Source organism: Pelophylax lessonae, assembly GCF_965119305.1.
Source record: "Pelophylax lessonae genome assembly, chromosome: 7".
Taxonomy (NCBI): Eukaryota; Metazoa; Chordata; class Amphibia; order Anura; family Ranidae; genus Pelophylax; species Pelophylax lessonae.
In genome coordinates, this window is record NC_138774.1 from 240,105,995 (window position 1) to 240,126,605 (window position 20,611).

Sequence of the window (20,611 nt, forward strand, 5' to 3'; positions counted from 1 at the left end):
CAGGGAAGGGATGGCTTGCCTGGAAAAGTAGTGGCGGCTGGGCACGACGTACTGTGGGACAGCCACCGACATAAGGTTTTTAAAACTGTGCGTCTCCACCAGACGGAATGACAGCATTTCAAAGGCCAATAATTTTGAAATGCTGGCATTCAGGGCCAGGGATCGCGGGTGGGTAGGGGGGTACTTCCTCTTCCTCTCAAGTGTTTGGGAGATGGAAAGCTGAACGCTTCCACGGGACATTGTGGAGATGGTTGTTGGTGACCCAGGTGGTGGTGTTGCTGACAGATCGTCTGTTTGCGGGGTGGCAGGTGCCGGTATCACTACAGATGTGGCTGGAGCGGCCGAGACTGCAGCAGAAGAGGAAGCAGGATGAGCCAGAGACGTTTCTTGGTTTTGAAGGTGTGTACTCCACTGCAGCTCGTGCTTTGCACTTAGATGCCTGATCATGCAGGTTGTGCTCAGGTTGAGAAGGTTCATGCCTCGCTTCAAGCTCTGATTGCACAGGGTGCAAACCACTCGTGTCCTGTCATCAGCACATTTTCTAAAGAACTTCCACGCTAGAGAACTCCTTTGAGCTGACTTTGGTGCGCTCGTTCCCTTGCTGCGTTGGGCAGTAGCGGGCGTAGTGTCTAGGGCACGGCCGCTCCGCTTCTGCACCCTGCTCCCTCTTCTGCTGTGCTGGTGGCTCTGTGCGACCACCGCCTCTTCCTCCAAACTACTCAGTTCACCTGCATGACGTTCATTCCATGTGGGGTCGAGGACCTCATCGTCCTCCACATCATCTTCCACCCAGTCTTCACCCCTGCCCTCCTTGTCGGTCTCCACAATGCTGAACGCCGCAGCAGTTGGCACCTGCGTTTCGTCATCATCGGAGACGTGCTGCGATGATCCTTGCATGTACTCATCTTGAGGAATAAGTGGTTGGGCATCGCTGCACTCAATCTCTTCCACTTCTGGGGCAGGGCTAGGTGGATGGCCCTGGGAAACCCTGCTGACAGAGTCCTCAAAAAGAATAAGAGACTGCTGTATGGCTTGGGGCTCAGACTGCTGGCCTGATTTGCAAGGGGGTGAGGTGAAAGACGGTTGGACATTGGCTGCAGGTGCCAACTCTGACCTTTCTGCAGTAGACTGGGTGGGAGACAATGTGAAGGAACTGGAGGCACTGTCAGCAGCAAACCAATCTACTATCGCCTCAACTTGTTCTGGCCTCATCACTTCTAGGGGCGTTTGATGCCCTACCAAATACTGATGCAGGTTCTGTCGCCTACTCACACTTGAGGAAGGTGTTTCACTTGTGCGTGTAGCTGGCACAGATCGACCATGTCCTCTCCTTGCAACAGGAGCTCTACCAGCAGCACCACGACCCAGGCCACGGCCCTTATTTGACGGTCTCCTCATATTTCTGTAATTTAAGATCTTGCCCTAGAAAGGTTTTTATTGAATAGCGGAATAGAAAATATGATCCAAAAAAAGTGTATGTATATCACACGTACACAACCACACTAGGCCCCAATTACTATTGTTTGTACCCCTAAAAGGCTAGATGAGGAGTAGGGGGAGTATGGAACAGGCAGCACCCTCAAACCTTCAGAAGTATGAGATGAACCCCAACAACTTGGAAAGGTGGATCTCTCTCACACGTACCGACACAGACTATCCCGCAATTCAATTGATCCTCAAAGGTTTTTATTGAATAGCGGAATAGGAAATATGATCAAAAAAAGTGTATGTATCTCGCACGTACACAACCACACTAGGCCCCAATTACTATTGTTTGTACCCCTAAAAGGCTAGATGAGGAGTAGGGGGGGTATGGAACAGGCAGCACCCTCAAACCTTCAGAAGTATGAGATGAACCCCAACAACTTGGAAAGGTGGATCTCTCTCACACGTACCGACACAGACTATCCCGCAATTCAATTGATCCCCAAAGGTTTTTATTGAATAGCGGAATAGGAAATATGATCAAAAAAAGTGTATGTATCTCACACGTACAGAAACACACTAGGCCCCAATTACTATTGTTTGTACACCTAAAAGGATGGATGAGGAGGAGGAGGAGTATGGAACAGGCAGCACCCTCAAAGCTTCAGAAGTATGAGATGAACCCCAAAAACTTGGAAAGGTGGATCTCACACGTACCAACACAGACTATTCCGCAATTTAATTGATCCCCAAAGGTTTTTATTGAATAGCGGAATAGGAAATATGATCAAAAAATGTGTATGTATCTCACACGTACAGAAGCACACTAGGCCCCAATTACTATTGTTTGTACACCTAAAAGGATGGATGAGGAGGAGGAGGAGTATGGAACAGGCAGCACCCTCAAAGCTTCAGAAGTATGAGATGAACCCCAAAAACTTGGAAAGGTGGATCTCACACGTACCGACACAGACTATCCCGCAATTTAATTGATCCCCAAAGGTTTTTATTGAATAGCGGAATAGGAAATATGATCAAAAAATGTGTATGTATCTCACACGTACAGAAGCACACTAGGCCCCAATTACTATTGTTTGTACACCTAAAAGGATGGATGAGGAGGAGGAGGAGTATGGAACAGGCAGCACCCTCAAAGCTTCAGAAGTATGAGATGAACCCCAAAAACTTGGAAAGGTGGATCTCACACGTACCGACACAGACTATCCCGCAATTTAATTGATCCCCAAAGGTTTTTATTGAATAGCGGAATAGGAAATATGATCAAAAAATGTGTATGTATCTCACACGTACAGAAGCACACTAGGCCCCAATTACTATTGTTTGTACACCTAAAAGGATGGATGAGGAGGAGGAGGAGTATGGAACAGGCAGCACCCTCAAAGCTTCAGAAGTATGAGATGAACCCCAAAAACTTGGAAAGGTGGATCTCACACGTACCGACACAGACTATCCCGCAATTTAATTGATCCCCAAAGGTTTTTATTGAATAGCGGAATAGGAAATATGATCAAAAAAAGTGTATGTATCTCGCACGTACAGAAACACACTAGGCCCCAATTACTATTGTTTGTACACCTAAAAGGATGGATGAGGAGGAGGAGGAGTATGGAACAGGCAGCACCCTCAAAGCTTCAGAAGTATGAGATGAACCCCAAAAACTTGGAAAGGTGGATCTCACACGTACCGACACAGACTATTCCGCAATTTAATTGATCCCCAAAGGTTTTTATTGAATAGCGGAATAGGAAATATGATCAAAAAATGTGTATGTATCTCACACGTACAGAAGCACACTAGGCCCCAATTACTATTGTTTGTACACCTAAAAGGATGGATGAGGAGGAGGAGGAGTATGGAACAGGCAGCACCCTCAAAGCTTCAGAAGTATGAGATGAACCCCAAAAACTTGGAAAGGTGGATCTCACACGTACCGACACAGACTATCCCGCAATTTAATTGATCCCCAAAGGTTTTTATTGAATAGCGGAATAGGAAATATGATCAAAAAAAGTGTATGTATCTCGCACGTACACAACCACACTAGGCCCCAATTACTATTGTTTGTACCCCTAAAAGGCTAGATGAGGAGTAGGGGGGGTATGGAACAGGCAGCACCCTCAAACCTTCAGAAGTATGAGATGAACCCCAACAACTTGGAAAGGTGGATCTCTCTCACACGTACCGACACAGACTATCCCGCAATTCAATTGATCCTCAAAGGTTTTTATTGAATAGCGGAGTAGGAAATATGATCAAAAAAAGTGTATGTATCTCGCACGTACACAACCACACTAGGCCCCAATTACTATTGTTTGTACCCCTAAAAGGCTAGATGAGGAGTAGGGGGGGTATGGAACAGGCAGCACCCTCAAACCTTCAGAAGTATGAGATGAACCCCAACAACTTGGAAAGGTGGATCTCTCTCACACGTACCAACACAGACTATCCCCCAATTTAACTGATCCCCAGAGGTTTTTGATTAAATAGCGGAATAGAAAATATGATCCCAAAAAAGTGTATGTATATCACACGTACACAACCACACTAGGCCCCAATTACTATTGTTTGTACCCCTAAAAGGCTAGGAGTAGGGGGAGTATGGAACAGGCAGCACCCTCAAACCTTCAGAAGTATGAGATGAACCCCAACAACTTGGAAAGGTGGATCTCTCTCACACGTACCAACACAGACTATCCCCCAATTTAACTGATCCCCAGAGGTTTTTGATTAAATAGCGGAATAGAAAATATGATCCCAAAAAAGTGTATGTATATCACACGTACACAACCACACTAGGCCCCAATTACTATTGTTTGTACCCCTAAAAGGCTAGGAGTAGGGGGAGTATGGAACAGGCAGCACCCTCAAACCTTCAGAAGTATGAGATGAACCCCAACAACTTGGAAAGGTGGATCTCTCTCACACGTACCAACACAGACTATCCCCCAATTTAACTGATCCCCAGAGGTTTTTGATTAAATAGCGGAATAGAAAATATGATCCCAAAAAAGTGTATGTATATCACACGTACACAACCACACTAGGCCCCAATTACTATTGTTTGTACCCCTAAAAGGCTAGGAGTAGGGGGGAGTATGGAACAGGCAGCACCCTCAAACCTTCAGAAGTATGAGATGAACCCCAACAACTTGGAAAGGTGGATCTCTCTCACACGTACCAACACAGACTATCCCCCAATTTAACTGATCCCCAGAGGTTTTTGATTAAATAGCGGAATAGAAAATATGATCCCAAAAAAGTGTATGTATATCACACGTACACAACCACACTAGGCCCCAATTACTATTGTTTGTACCCCTAAAAGGCTAGGAGTAGGGGGGAGTATGGAACAGGCAGCACCCTCAAACCTTCAGAAGTATGAGATGAACCCCAACAACTTGGAAAGGTGGATCTCTCTCACACGTACCAACACAGACTATCCCCCAATTTAACTGATCCCCAGAGGTTTTTGATTAAATAGCGGAATAGAAAATATGATCCCAAAAAAGTGTATGTATATCACACGTACACAACCACACTAGGCCCCAATTACTATTGTTTGTACCCCTAAATGGCTAGGAGTAGGGGGAGTATGGAACAGGCAGCACCCTCAAACCTTCAGAAGTATGAGATGAACCCCAACAACTTGGAAAGGTGGATCTCTCTCACACGTACCAACACAGACTATCCCCCAATTTAACTGATCCCCAGAGGTTTTTGATTAAATAGCGGAATAGAAAATATGATCCCAAAAAAGTGTATGTATATCACACGTACACAACCACACTAGGCCCCAATTACTATTGTTTGTACCCCTAAAAGGCTAGGAGTAGGGGGAGTATGGAACAGGCAGCACCCTCAAACCTTCAGAAGTATGAGATGAACCCCAACAACTTGGAAAGGTGGATCTCTCTCACACGTACCAACACAGACTATCCCCCAATTTAACTGATCCCCAAAGGTTTTTGATTAAATAGCGGAATAGAAAATATGATCCCAAAAAAGTGTATGTATATCACACGTACACAACCACACTAGGCCCCAATTACTATTGTTTGTACCCCTAAAAGGCTAGGAGTAGGGGGAGTATGGAACAGGCAGCACCCTCAAACCTTCAGAAGTATGAGATGAACCCCAACAACTTGGAAAGGTGGATCTCTCTCACACGTACCAACACAGACTATCCCCCAATTTAACTGATCCCCAAAGGTTTTTGATTAAATAGCGGAATAGAAAATATGATCCCAAAAAAGTGTATGTATATCACACGTACACAACCACACTAGGCCCCAATTACTATTGTTTGTACCCCTAAAAGGCTAGGAGTAGGGGGAGTATGGAACAGGCAGCACCCTCAAACCTTCAGAAGTATGAGATGAACCCCAACAACTTGGAAAGGTGGATCTCTCTCACACGTACCAACACAGACTATCCCCCAATTTAACTGATCCCCAGAGGTTTTTGATTAAATAGCGGAATAGAAAATATGATCCCAAAAAAGTGTATGTATATCACACGTACACAACCACACTAGGCCCCAATTACTATTGTTTGTACCCCTAAAAGGCTAGGAGTAGGGGGAGTATGGAACAGGCAGCACCCTCAAACCTTCAGAAGTATGAGATGAACCCCAACAACTTGGAAAGGTGGATCTCTCTCACACGTACCAACACAGACTATCCCCCAATTTAACTGATCCCCAGAGGTTTTTGATTAAATAGCGGAATAGAAAATATGATCCCAAAAAAGTGTATGTATATCACACGTACACAACCACACTAGGCCCCAATTACTATTGTTTGTACCCCTAAAAGGCTAGGAGTAGGGGGAGTATGGAACAGGCAGCACCCTCAAACCTTCAGAAGTATGAGATGAACCCCAACAACTTGGAAAGGTGGATCTCTCTCACACGTACCAACACAGACTATCCCCCAATTTAACTGATCCCCAGAGGTTTTTGATTAAATAGCGGAATAGAAAATATGATCCCAAAAAAGTGTATGTATATCACACGTACACAACCACACTAGGCCCCAATTACTATTGTTTGTACCCCTAAAAGGCTAGGAGTAGGGGGGAGTATGGAACAGGCAGCACCCTCAAACCTTCAGAAGTATGAGATGAACCCCAACAACTTGGAAAGGTGGATCTCTCTCACACGTACCAACACAGACTATCCCCCAATTTAACTGATCCCCAGAGGTTTTTGATTAAATAGCGGAATAGAAAATATGATCCCAAAAAAGTGTATGTATATCACACGTACACAACCACACTAGGCCCCAATTACTATTGTTTGTACCCCTAAAAGGCTAGGAGTAGGGGGGAGTATGGAACAGGCAGCACCCTCAAACCTTCAGAAGTATGAGATGAACCCCAACAACTTGGAAAGGTGGATCTCTCTCACACGTACCAACACAGACTATCCCCCAATTTAACTGATCCCCAGAGGTTTTTGATTAAATAGCGGAATAGAAAATATGATCCCAAAAAAGTGTATGTATATCACACGTACACAACCACACTAGGCCCCAATTACTATTGTTTGTACCCCTAAAAGGCTAGGAGTAGGGGGAGTATGGAACAGGCAGCACCCTCAAACCTTCAGAAGTATGAGATGAACCCCAACAACTTGGAAAGGTGGATCTCTCTCACACGTACCAACACAGACTATCCCCCAATTTAACTGATCCCCAGAGGTTTTTGATTAAATAGCGGAATAGAAAATATGATCCCAAAAAAGTGTATGTATATCACACGTACACAACCACACTAGGCCCCAATTACTATTGTTTGTACCCCTAAAAGGCTAGGAGTAGGGGGGAGTATGGAACAGGCAGCACCCTCAAACCTTCAGAAGTATGAGATGAACCCCAACAACTTGGAAAGGTGGATCTCTCTCACACGTACCAACACAGACTATCCCCCAATTTAACTGATCCCCAGAGGTTTTTGATTAAATAGCGGAATAGAAAATATGATCCCAAAAAAGTGTATGTATATCACACGTACACAACCACACTAGGCCCCAATTACTATTGTTTGTACCCCTAAAAGGCTAGGAGTAGGGGGAGTATGGAACAGGCAGCACCCTCAAACCTTCAGAAGTATGAGATGAACCCCAACAACTTGGAAAGGTGGATCTCTCTCACACGTACCAACACAGACTATCCCCCAATTTAACTGATCCCCAGAGGTTTTTGATTAAATAGCGGAATAGAAAATATGATCCCAAAAAAGTGTATGTATATCACACGTACACAACCACACTAGGCCCCAATTACTATTGTTTGTACCCCTAAAAGGCTAGGAGTAGGGGGAGTATGGAACAGGCAGCACCCTCAAACCTTCAGAAGTATGAGATGAACCCCAACAACTTGGAAAGGTGGATCTCTCTCACACGTACCAACACAGACTATCCCCCAATTTAACTGATCCCCAAAGGTTTTTGATTAAATAGCGGAATAGAAAATATGATCCCAAAAAAGTGTATGTATATCACACGTACACAACCACACTAGGCCCCAATTACTATTGTTTGTACCCCTAAAAGGCTAGGAGTAGGGGGAGTATGGAACAGGCAGCACCCTCAAACCTTCAGAAGTATGAGATGAACCCCAACAACTTGGAAAGGTGGATCTCTCTCACACGTACCAACACAGACTATCCCCCAATTTAACTGATCCCCAAAGGTTTTTGATTAAATAGCGGAATAGAAAATATGATCCCAAAAAAGTGTATGTATATCACACGTACACAACCACACTAGGCCCCAATTACTATTGTTTGTACCCCTAAAAGGCTAGGAGTAGGGGGAGTATGGAACAGGCAGCACCCTCAAACCTTCAGAAGTATGAGATGAACCCCAACAACTTGGAAAGGTGGATCTCTCTCACACGTACCAACACAGACTATCCCCCAATTTAACTGATCCCCAGAGGTTTTTGATTAAATAGCGGAATAGAAAATATGATCCCAAAAAAGTGTATGTATATCACACGTACACAACCACACTAGGCCCCAATTACTATTGTTTGTACCCCTAAAAGGCTAGGAGTAGGGGGAGTATGGAACAGGCAGCACCCTCAAACCTTCAGAAGTATGAGATGAACCCCAACAACTTGGAAAGGTGGATCTCTCTCACACGTACCAACACAGACTATCCCCCAATTTAACTGATCCCCAGAGGTTTTTGATTAAATAGCGGAATAGAAAATATGATCCCAAAAAAGTGTATGTATATCACACGTACACAACCACACTAGGCCCCAATTACTATTGTTTGTACCCCTAAAAGGCTAGGAGTAGGGGGAGTATGGAACAGGCAGCACCCTCAAACCTTCAGAAGTATGAGATGAACCCCAACAACTTGGAAAGGTGGATCTCTCTCACACGTACCAACACAGACTATCCCCCAATTTAACTGATCCCCAGAGGTTTTTGATTAAATAGCGGAATAGAAAATATGATCCCAAAAAAGTGTATGTATATCACACGTACACAACCACACTAGGCCCCAATTACTATTGTTTGTACCCCTAAAAGGCTAGGAGTAGGGGGGAGTATGGAACAGGCAGCACCCTCAAACCTTCAGAAGTATGAGATGAACCCCAACAACTTGGAAAGGTGGATCTCTCTCACACGTACCAACACAGACTATCCCCCAATTTAACTGATCCCCAGAGGTTTTTGATTAAATAGCGGAATAGAAAATATGATCCCAAAAAAGTGTATGTATATCACACGTACACAACCACACTAGGCCCCAATTACTATTGTTTGTACCCCTAAAAGGCTAGGAGTAGGGGGGAGTATGGAACAGGCAGCACCCTCAAACCTTCAGAAGTATGAGATGAACCCCAACAACTTGGAAAGGTGGATCTCTCTCACACGTACCAACACAGACTATCCCCCAATTTAACTGATCCCCAGAGGTTTTTGATTAAATAGCGGAATAGAAAATATGATCCCAAAAAAGTGTATGTATATCACACGTACACAACCACACTAGGCCCCAATTACTATTGTTTGTACCCCTAAAAGGCTAGGAGTAGGGGGAGTATGGAACAGGCAGCACCCTCAAACCTTCAGAAGTATGAGATGAACCCCAACAACTTGGAAAGGTGGATCTCTCTCACACGTACCAACACAGACTATCCCCCAATTTAACTGATCCCCAGAGGTTTTTGATTAAATAGCGGAATAGAAAATATGATCCCAAAAAAGTGTATGTATATCACACGTACACAACCACACTAGGCCCCAATTACTATTGTTTGTACCCCTAAAAGGCTAGGAGTAGGGGGGAGTATGGAACAGGCAGCACCCTCAAACCTTCAGAAGTATGAGATGAACCCCAACAACTTGGAAAGGTGGATCTCTCTCACACGTACCAACACAGACTATCCCCCAATTTAACTGATCCCCAAAGGTTTTTGATTAAATAGCGGAATAGAAAATATGATCCCAAAAAAGTGTATGTATATCACACGTACACAACCACACTAGGCCCCAATTACTATTGTTTGTACCCCTAAAAGGCTAGATGAGGAGTAGGGGGAGTATGGAACAGGCAGCACCCTCAAACCTTCAGTATGAGATTGTGTTCACTGTACCCCACAAAGATTGAGTTCACTGCACCCCACAATGATTGTGTTCACTGCACCCCACAAAGATTGTGTTCACTGCACCTCACAAAGATTGTGTTCACTGTACCCCCCAAAGATTGTGTTCACTGCACCCCACAAAGATTCTGTTCACTGTACCCCACAAAGATTGTGTTCACTGCACCCCAAAAAGATTGTGTTCACTGCACCCCAAAAAGGATGTTGTTCACTGCACCCCAAAAAGGATTTTGTTCACTGCACCCCAAAAAGGATGTTGTTCACTCCACCCCAAAAAGATTGTGTTCACTGCACCCCACAAAGATTGTGTTCACTGCACCCCAAAAAGATTGTGTTCACTGCACCCCAAAAATGATTTTGTTCACTGCACCCCAAAAAGGATTTTGTTCACTGCACCCCAAAAAGGATGTTGTTCACTCCACCCCAAAAAGATTGTGTTCACTGCACCCCACAAAGGATTTTGTTCACTGCACCCCAAAAAGATTGTGTTCACTGCACCCCAAAAAGGATGTTGTTCACTGCACCCCAAAAAGGATTTTGTTCACTGCACCCCAAAAAGATTGTGTTCACTGCACCCCACAAAGGATTTTGTTCACTGCACCCCACAAAGATTGTGTTCACTGCACACCAAAAAGGATTGTGTTCACTGCACCCCAAAAAGATTTTGTTCACTGCACCCCAAAAAGATTGTGTTCACTGCAGCCCAAAAAGATTGTGTTCACTGCAGCCCAAAAAGATTGTGTTCACTGCAGCCCAAAAAGATTGTGTTCACTGCAGCCCAAAAAGATTGTGTTCACTGCAGCCCAAAAAGATTGTGTTCACTGCAGCTCACACACAGAAAAATGGATGTGGATCACTGACACCTGCCTATCTCCAATCCCACACCACACAGCAATATCGATTGTAGTTTGTAGAACACAGTTTCCCTAAAATTCAGCAGACTCTGTCCCTAACAGGATTGAGAAGAGATCGTAGATCAGGATTGAGTGCAGATTCACCCCACCCCCCACACAGCAATATCGATTGTAGTTTGTAGAACACAGTTTCCCTAAAATTCAGCAGACTCTGTCCCTAACAGGATTGAGAAGAGATCGTAGATCAGGATTGAGTGCAGATTCACCCCACCCCCCACACAGCAATATCGATTGTAGTTTGTAGAACACAGTTTCCCTAAAATTCAGCAGACTCTGTCCCTAACAGGATTGAGAAGAGATCGTAGATCAGGATTGAGTGCAGATTCACCCCACCCCCCACACAGCAATATCGATTGTAGTTTGTAGAAGACACTGACCCTATATAATTCAGCAGACTCTATCCCTAAAATGCCTACAACTCGCCCTGCCTAAACACTCCGACCTGTCCCTCAATTCTATCCGGACACAAATGGTTTTTTCCTGCCTATCTTTCCCTAATCAGCAGCCAGCACGTTGATGTGTGCTCTGTCCCTGAATCTAAGCAGCATAATGACGCCGCTGCGGCTGCCTCGAACTTATAAAGACTTGGTCACATGCTTCAGACGGCCAATCACAGCTACTGAGACATTTGCAGGCATGGCTGGGATGGCTTAAGGCACACCAGTTAAACGATTGTTGATTGGCTGTTGAAAGCCCGCCATGAAAAGAGCGCCAAAGCATGCAAAACCCGGAAATAAAACGACCGAACACGGATTTTTACCCGAACATACAGTAAAGTGTCCGTGTCCGTGTTCGGGTACAAAAAATCCAATTATTCGGTACGAACACGAATAATACAGTCCGTGTTCGCTCAACACTAATAGATAGATAGATAGATAGATAGATAGATAGATAGATAGATAGATAGATAGATAGATAGATAGATAGATAGATAGATAGATAGATAGATAGATAGATAGATAGATAGATAGGGCCGGATTTAAAGAAACTGCAGCTTCAAACCCCTATGACGTGTTTCAGTTTCGCCGCGTTCAAATCAATTAACTGGCGCTGCGGCGAATTGGCGAGTAAAACAGCAATAATGAATTCCGCCGTCAGCGGGATTCACTTACGATCGCGGCTTCGCCAATTCGCAAACTTATGTCTTCGTGCTTATAGCAGTTTCACATAGCGATGTGGGCTAGTGGATTAGTGCACACATCACATGTCTGTAATTCATCTCCCTCTGCTGTAGGTTCGAGGCTTACCATCTCCACCTACTTTTTTTTTTTTCTTTTTTTGTTTATATTGCTAAAATGTAACGGATTACATCATATATATTGCTAAATAATGTTACACTCAGAAGCGCTTGCAAGCTTACACCATTTTAAGTGTTTTTTTGATCTTGTCTGTGTGTCGAATCGATCTTATGAAGGAAAGTACCAAAGGCAAGTGACCAAACCCCTACCCTACTTCAGGGCAAGATGAAACCTCACAATTTTACCATGGTCTTCTTCCCACATTCCATACAATGTTTAGTTCTTTAGCTATATGTGCTTTTTAGCCTTAACACACTCCATTTTTTCCACCATACAGCTTTATTCTGCACAATAGCTAAGTGCTTTGCAACTTCACTGCAGTTCACAACGTCATGGGTTCAAATCACATCACTACACTTGGGATCTCTTTTCACTCGCATTTTTTTAAACAGTTTTTTTAAACTATCTTGAATTTGGGGGGGGAGGGGGGTGTCCTACCCAAATTTCAAGCACATCAATGGAAACAACACAATTTTGATTTTATGAGTGTGGTCCTAGTTTTATCGAGATGCAATTCTTTACATATTTACCATGGTTCTTACAATTTCTTGACCAATAAACATAGGTGTCTGATATTGGACTCTCTCCATATTTCAACAACACAGGCCCTCATAGTCCAACACTACATTTGCCTCACACCTCAACACAACACTGTCACATCCCTACTCTACATTACAACCCCTCACATCACCAGTACAAGCAGCATGCAAAGTGCAAAACTCCGGCCTTGGCAGCTTAATGGGCCATACACTAACAATTTGTCTAGACTTTTTCCTGTAGACTTAACCAAACCATATAATAGAAGCTCAAACCTCAACACTTTCAATTTGGATGCAATCAGGCAGGCCCTTGCACTACATAGAAAATGTCAATCGGAAGGATAAAGTCTTCTCTAAATCTTACAGTGTGGATGGCCCTTTTGTCTGTAGGCACCCACACAAAACAAAAAAACACATGTTCAATTCTAATGTATTTATTTATTTGAGAATGACAGCAGAAGGAGGGATGCAGCAAAAGAATATTGTCACTCTCCAGTCCGTGTGCCTTTACAGCGCCAGACCACGATCTTTGCTCCATGGCTACGGGATTCTGATGTCTTCCACAACTTCCGGCAGAGTTCAGAATCCATTCTGCACCTCTACCAGCTCATAGGGGACAGGCATGGCAAGGTTGCTGGGCAGCTTCCAAGCCACTTTCGAAGTTCCAGGGTGTTCATGTTGGTCATTGGCCATGTGCCTTACCAAATATCCACTGACCACAAAAGAAAATGAGTGGAGTCCATCAAGGTGGGTTTCTACCACCTACACCCGCAAGCAGTACCACTCCTGGAAAAATAAAACAAAGGATAAGACATTTCATTATGAAAATCACATCTTAATGCCTGTTTGCTTCATTCTGAACTTCATTTAATTTCGACATCACGAGTGAAATAACACATTTTATGCCAACTTACACAAACCAGAAATCATTAATGTAAACATTTGAATACACACCTGTGACGCCAGACAGCCCATCACCACAGGCTTCCCATGGTACGTGCCATGATTCCAAGATGTTGATGTTCTGGAAAATTACAACACCATAAGATACCAAGCAGCCGTTCATGTTATCAATAACTACACAGGTGGCATAGACACAAATAAACACCTGCCAGCTCTTCTCAGCCCTTTACACTATTCACAATACCAACATGTTTATGGTTAGAGGTGCATGTTTTTGCTCAAGTAACACAATTTTACCAATGTTGACTACACTTTATCTACAATGGCAAGTGTCATTGGCAGATGATAATCACCCTCTGTCTCCCTGTGAGTGGCACCTCTGCTAACTAGCTAATTAATACACATGCCCTATCTTGACCGGTTACAGTACTTACATGTAAAGTGGCTAGCAACCAGGGTATTCCGGGTGGCCATACCGGCAGCGGTGCTCCGCCGCCTGGGGGCCGCCGGCTGACGGACCTCTGGCTCCCTCTCCTCCGTCAGCTCCCAAGAATCATCCCGGGCAACGCACATGTTGTGCAACACGCAGCACGCCAGGATGATCTTGGAAGCCTTTGTAGGAGAGTACAGGAGTTCACCCCCAGGCCGGGCCAAGCAGAGAAACCGGGACTTGAGAAGACCTATGGTCAACTCAATGATACTCCGGCTTCTCCGCAAGGCCCTGTTGTAATTCCTCTCTGCTGGGCCCTGGGGGTACCTGATTGGAGCCATCAGCCACGTCAGCTGCGGGTAACCAGCATCCCCTGAAAAATAAGAAAAATATACATTAGTTCTTCCTATCATGTGACTTTAGATGACTCCTCAAAATGGGAGACAATTAGGCATTTTACTAAACAACCTGCTCGTCTGTTTGCAAAAAATCATATGAAACATCTCAACTCTGTCTAACTGCCTAAATCACTAATACAAATGGGAAAAAGGACACACAAAGTGGTGGGTTTCTCTTGCAAGTTCCAACTTGGCCCCTATTTTGTTCCTATTACATTAGCCTAGGTCTTACTTCTGGAATATATCTGCAACTAGAGTGAGGAAACCAATATTGACTCACTTATGCAAAGTACTTTGGGGATATGGCAATACCATTGGAATCATTTGTAGGTTTTCTTTGGGTGGCTAGAGGACACCATTTACACATTGGTTAACCACCTTCATTGGACTCAAAGACAACTTTGCAAATCTTTCTTTTGTGAGCTGCTAAGCTGCTGATCTGGTTGTGTGTGAACAGCCTGCCAACTCCTAACACATCCATTTTAGGTAGGCTTTGCTTAAATCAGGGTGTACACCGATGTAGCTTATTCCTATGTCTATGTAATCTTACAGTTTATGTTGTTAAGACAAAATACTTTACCAATAAGCCACCCTTCGGGCATTTGTCCACTTTCAAACACCTCGTACAGAGTACTTGTTCTTAACATACTGGAATCATGGCACGACCCTGGGTGACCAGTGTTGACACTCATGATGCGCTGTTTGGCGTCACACACTAATTGGACGTTCACAGAGTGGTACTGCTTGCGGTTCCGGTATTCACTTTCGTGGCTCCTTGGGGGCCTAATGGCTATGTGGGTGCCATCGATTGCCCCTAGGATTTGCGGCATGTGTGCCCGCCGGTAGAAACCCAACTTGACTTCATTCCACTCATTTTCATTCTGTGGCCAGTGGATAAAATTGGGCACTATATCCACTATGGCATTAATGACCAACATGAACACCCTTGAAACTGTGGGCTGGCTAATGCCCATGATACTTCCCGAAGTGGCTTGGAAGCTGCCACGCCCTAAAATATACAAAGTGGCCAGCAATCTGGCCATGCCGGGCACCGCATGGCCGCGCTGTGTGTCCGGGTCAATTTTCTCTGCTATGAGCTGGTAGAGGTGTAGAATAGTTCCTCGCTCGAGCCGGAACTTCCTCCTGACATCAGAATCCCGCAGCTTGTCCAAATAGATCCTTGGAGCAAAAATGGGTGGCTGGCGAGGTAAGGGCACACGGACTGGAGGTGCTGCTGCTGGAGGTGCTGCTGCTGCTGCTGCTGCTGCTGCTGCAGCTTCCCCACCTTCTGCTGCCTCCTGTGCCAGGGCCTCCTCAAACAAGGCACCAATAAATGCCAGCATTGCACCATCTAATGCGTCTGGGATATCGTCCTCCATTTTGAACGCGCAAATTCGCGAATGCGCAGATATATATAGAAACGGCCGCTAATTATCACACCTGTGAGCCAGCTATAAAAGGAGCACATGGCCAATATGGCTGCTGGATGTTATAGATCGATGTTTCTTATGTGCTAGCAAGACCCTGTGACCCACAACCTACATTATCTGGAGGTAAGACAATTGTATCTCTCTCTCCCAAAAAAAAGGAAGGAGACAATTTGTACTTATCTTGGGTGTGCTTAAGTTGTCTATGGTGAATCCCCTCCAACCCACAATAGCTTGGGAACCCCTCAAGTGTCTTTTAATCATTGGCAGTTGGCCCCATGTGCATGTGGTTTGGACATGTGTTTTCTCATGTTTGTTAAAGGTGTGCAGTCTAGATTTGGCATCTAAACCTGCCCCCTTACCTTCCCAGCTTCCAAAGACACCATTTTTGCTTTCCTGATAACTGTAATTTATTATGTGCACGTATGTAGGTCATGCGATTTCTCATGTATGTTTAATGTTTGCAGCCTCCTTTTGCCTATAAAGGATTACACCACCACCACCACCACCACTGTGTTTGTGCCATTAGGTAAGTGTTTGGAGGGCCTCGTGTGATTTGTACCCCTATGCGTTTTCTTATGTGTTTTTTTTTTACATTTCTTTGCAACCTCTTCTGCTTTTTTTGCCACCACCACCACCACCACCGTGTTTGTGCCATTAGGTAAGTGTTTGGAGGGCCTCGTGTGATTTGTACCCCTATGAGTTTTCTTATGTGTTTTTTTTTTCCTTTTCTTTGCAGCCTCTTCTGCTCTTTGCCACCACCACCACCACCACTGTGTTTGTGCCATTAGGTAAGTGTTTGGAGGGCCTCGTGTGATTTGTACCCCTATGAGTTTTCTTATGTGTTTTTTTTTTCCTTTTCTTTGCAGCCTCTTCTGCTCTTTGCCACCACCACCACCACCACCACCACCACCACCACCACTGTGTTTGTGCCATTAGGTAAGTGTTTGGAGGGCCTCGTGTGATTTGTACCCCTATGAGTTTTCTTATGTGTTTTTTTTTTCCTTTTCTTTGCAGCCTCTTCTGCTCTTTGCCACCACCACCACCACCACCACCACCACCACCACCACCACCACTGTGTTTGTGCCATTAGGTAAGTGTTTGGAGGGCCTCGTGTGATTTGTACCCCTATGCGTTTTCTTATGTGTTTTTTTTTTACATTTCTTTGCAACCTCTTCTGCTTTTTTTGCCACCACCACCACCACCACTGTGTTTGTGCCATTAGGTAAGTGTTTGGAGGGCCTCGTGTGATTTGTACCCCTATGAGTTTTCTTATGTGTTTTTTTTTTCCATTTCTTTGCAGCCTCTTCTGCTCTTTGCCACCACCACCACCACCACCACCACCACCACCACTGTGTTTGTGCCATTAGGTAAGTGTTTGGAGGGCCTCGTGTGATTTGTACCCCTATGCGTTTTCTTATGTGTTTTTTTTTTACATTTCTTTGCAGCCTCTTCTGCTCTTTGCCACCACCACCACCACCACCACCACCACCACTGTGTTTGTGCCATTAGGTAAGTGTTTGGAGGGCCTCGTGTGATTTGTACCCCTATGCGTTTTCTTATGTGTTTTTTTTTTACATTTCTTTGCAACCTCTTCTGCTTTTTTTGCCACCACCACCACCACCACCGTGTTTGTGCCATTAGGTAAGTGTTTGGAGGGCCTCGTGTGATTTGTACCCATATGCGTTTTCTTATGTGTTTTTTTTTTTCCTTTTCTTTGCAGCCTCTTCTGCTCTTTGCCCACTACTACCACCACCACCACGACCAAGTCTGTTTGTGCCATTAGGTAAGTGTGTTCTGTAACTGTTCACTAATTATACTGTATATGAAGAGCAATCTGCAAATCCTGTTTTTTCTGTTTTCTCTTTTGTCATTTCAGATTTAGGAGTTTGGGGCTCTTTGCTGCTGCTGGACAGCCAGATTCTCTGCCCACCTCGTGCTCCCATGGCCCCACCCACTGGAAGGATGAGAAGGGGCAGGGTGGCCAGGGGGGCCAGGGGGGCCAGGGGGGGCAGGGGGGGCAGGGGGGGGCAGGGTGGGCAGATCGTCTGGCTCTGGTGTGAGGGAGGCTCCAGCTGTATCCATGAGGGAGTCCACCATCCCCATCCCGGAGGAGGAAGCCGGGGGAGGTGTTAACACACCAAGTGGACAAGCTGGCTCTTCTGACAGTAGTCCTGGAGCGGGTCCGTCCACCAGAGTCAGCTTGTCCACATTACCCCGGCTTCCCCGTTTCACCCACAATCAGTGCTGTGCCCTGGTCCACGCCTATATGGCCAGATATCAGGCGATACATGGGACCAGGGCCGCGTCTTACTCAGTAACAGAGAAGAACAGATTGTGGGATGAAATCCGGGATGCTGTAAATGCACTGGGTGAAGCACCTCGCCACCGTGACAGTGTGCGGAAGAAGGTCAACGACATCTGTGGGTCCGTTCGGAAGAAGCTAATTGCATGGGCTGCGGAGGGTCTTTATGACCGTCAAGGTCGGCTGGATGAACGTGCACGAAGTTCTCTCTGGGATTATCAATTACCTTTCTTGAACATCATAGGACCCGATACCATCTTTCCCAGAGAGGACTTAGATTCGGATGCTTTGCACCGAGGTAGGATATTATCTTGGATGTCAATTGTGTGAGTTGTTTGGAAAAGATTAACTACTATCCTATGTGTGACATTAAGAGAATGTGATACTTGCCCTTCCAATTGTCCTTTTTTTGTTTTCCCCAACCTGCAATTTGTTCATCTGTAGCACGGATCTCAGCCCCTCCACAGCCCATGCAGCTTGGCGAACCAGACGGACTCACAGGTGTTGACATCAGTGCTGACCCTCCTCCTGGTAGGTCCAATATCATACTGTGCCAAACAATGTAGATGTTTTTTTTTTGCCAAGATAGCTCATATTGCTATGTCCTTTACAGAAGATCCGCAGCAGGGAACACACCCAGTGCAGCTAGGCCTGGAGGAAGGTGTTGGTATGTCTAGTCAAATAATGTTTTTTTGAATCTTATTAACCCCATTAACACACATGTTTTTTCTTAGGAAAGAGTGTTGCCTTTTAGATGTTTACCCTGCAAAACACAGTTGACAGCATTAATGGGTGCCGTCATTAGTAGGCAGACCAAGCCTTCTTAACCTTTGGGAGGGTTTAGCAAGTGTCCTATGAGCCCAGGAAAGCACTTTTGAATGTTTGGCCTCAATGCTTCATTCATGAAGCTAGGAGGGCAATCTGGCCATAATCATTACTGACTAAGGTTATGTACTAAACATGTTTTTTTTTTTTTGTTTTTAAAAGAACATCAGGCCCCTCTTGACGTTGCAGCTGGAGTTGGATCAGGAGCTGGCGACGATTCTGCATCCAGTGCTGTGGTATGTGATATAAGGGAACAAGGTGCACATGTAACATTTCAATGGTAGCATTGATTTTGGACTAGATGTGGCTTACATTGTGTGTGTTAAATTAGTGCTATGACATTCTGACGATGCACCAGCACAACAAGAGTTCTATCTTGAACATCAGGGAATTATGTTATAATTTGGTGTGCCACTAATGTTCCAAAAACATCCAGGATCTTTAAAGTCCGGCCCGTCTTTGATTTTCCAGGTCCAAATTCATGGGTATCGTTTGGTTGGGTTGTCCTGTAGCCGATTGATGGCAAGATTTTAGACAACATACGTAGATGTATAAAGTCATTGGTGTAGTAACAGATTTACCAAAAGCATAAACAACCTACCACACCAGGGTTAATTGGGAACACCTTCATGTTGAATCTTTTTTGCCTTTGTCATATTAGTCACACCAATATAATATGTACCCATTATCAGAAGTGTTGCTAGCTTGGATAATCTTACAATGAACAAGTACTCATTAGAAGCACATCAAACTTTTCAACGTTCTGCTTGGGGTGTTAAGTTGTCAAACTAATCTGAAATATTTAGTCATGATGTTTGATAATGATTTGGTCTATTTCTTCTGCTTTCAGGTAGCCTTAGATGCAGAGGGATTGTCACCTACCCAACTTCGTCCATCTATGCTGGATGTAGCCGAGAGGCTGCTTGATGAGTATCAGGTCCAAAATGAGTTAAGGAGGCGTACTCAGCAATCTACTGAGGCAGTACGTCTGCTCGGGCTCATACAGGAATCTGTAGCAACAATGGTACAGGTTCACCAGGATATGTTACAGGTTCAACAGGATATGCGTAACAGCTTGGTAGGTTTAGCAGACCAGCATCAACGGGATCGGCAAAGTGTTGACACTCAGGTGCTGGCCACACGCCAATGCCTGTTTGGATCTGAAGATGCCCCATTGGCAGAGCCCTCCCAAACATCTCACTCACCTGCCACTGCAGGTTGTGGTAGTGGGAGGGTAATGCCAGTGTTGGCCACTTGTCAGGCAGCTGGGGATGGGACAATTCCTCCTGTAGCCACTCCTAGCACTTCACACTCCGTTTGGACTCCCACACCCCTCAATGAGCAATCCTCCTGCACAACCTCAATGCGCACTGGTTCCACAGTACCCCTTCCACCTGACTACATTCCCTCCACACCTTTATCACTTCACTCCTCCCCAGGCCGTTCTTCTTTTTTGTCACCAATGCGACATGTCGTTTGCCCCCGCACCGTGGACCACAACA